We start from the raw sequence: 1,143 nt of genomic DNA on the forward strand, positions 1-1,143 counted from the left end.
TGAGGCCAAGAAAGACAAACAGGCTGGAGTGAATTCTCACTCACAGACAGAGTGGGCAACAAGAAATGAAGGGGCTCACGGGAAGGGTAAAAGCACCCCAGGTCCACCAGGTCCTTAGCTCCTGTTGATTCTAGACTTGCCAAATCTCTAGAATCTTTAGAAACCTTCTGCTTGTCTCCATTGTTATGATGAATGGATGTATAGGAAGAAATTAGATGCTAAACACTTGTAGGCATTCTAAATGTAACTTGGATCATACCAGGAGAAGGAGGAAGAAAACATCTTCCCCAAAGTAAAGGAAGCAGATCAGCCAAGGGCTTGGTCTTTTTGTGCTCTGCTCTTCTCACTCCACATCTGGCCCTGTACTAACTGTGGAAGATGCAGGAATGAGCCATGGATATTCATTTCAACACTGATTGAGACTCTTAATGTGTACCAGCCACTGTGTGAGATGCTGAAGACACCATCTTCACCATCCTCCAGTTCCTAGGCTGTTGAGATAGACAGAGATATCATCAAATATGTACAGGACTCAATGGTAAATAATACGATTGGGGGAATCTGGAGTTCTGTGGGAACAGAGAGAAGGGACTAACCCAGCCCAGGGGATCAGAGGAGGTATCCAGAATGAGGTGACAGGGACCTCCCTGCAAGTGAAGAGCATAGACGTAGGACAGGTAGCACCCTGTTCACAGCCTGTCAACTACAGGAATCCCAGGAGTAAGGGAAGGATGAGGTCAAAAGTGTCTGAGATGAACTCACCAGACCTTATATTGTACAGGACCAGTCTTCATTCAATCCCATTTGGCACACCAAGGTCAGTCCCATTCCCACCCCAACAACATTTTAAAATGGAGAATAGCTCTGACAGATTGTCATTAGGGACTACAAAAAACAACTTCTTATTTAGGATTCACTCATCTCAGTTTGTTTTTGCGGTAACTCAACAGGTTATGACATCACATGAGCAGCTCTTCATTCTCAGTGAACACAAGGTAGAATTCAAAATGCCAATTAATGAGCCTGGAAAAGGGGACTGGCCATGCTGTTCTCTGTGGCAAAGACTCCAGGGTTTCCCATGACTTAGAGAATTGCTAAAGAATGAGGCTTTCCAGCCCAGAGTTCTAAACAGGAGAATGTAAG

The sequence above is a fragment of the Tupaia chinensis genome, unplaced genomic scaffold, assembly GCF_000334495.1.
Source record: "Tupaia chinensis unplaced genomic scaffold, TupChi_1.0 Scaffold149248_1, whole genome shotgun sequence".
Classification (NCBI taxonomy): Eukaryota; Metazoa; Chordata; class Mammalia; order Scandentia; family Tupaiidae; genus Tupaia; species Tupaia belangeri.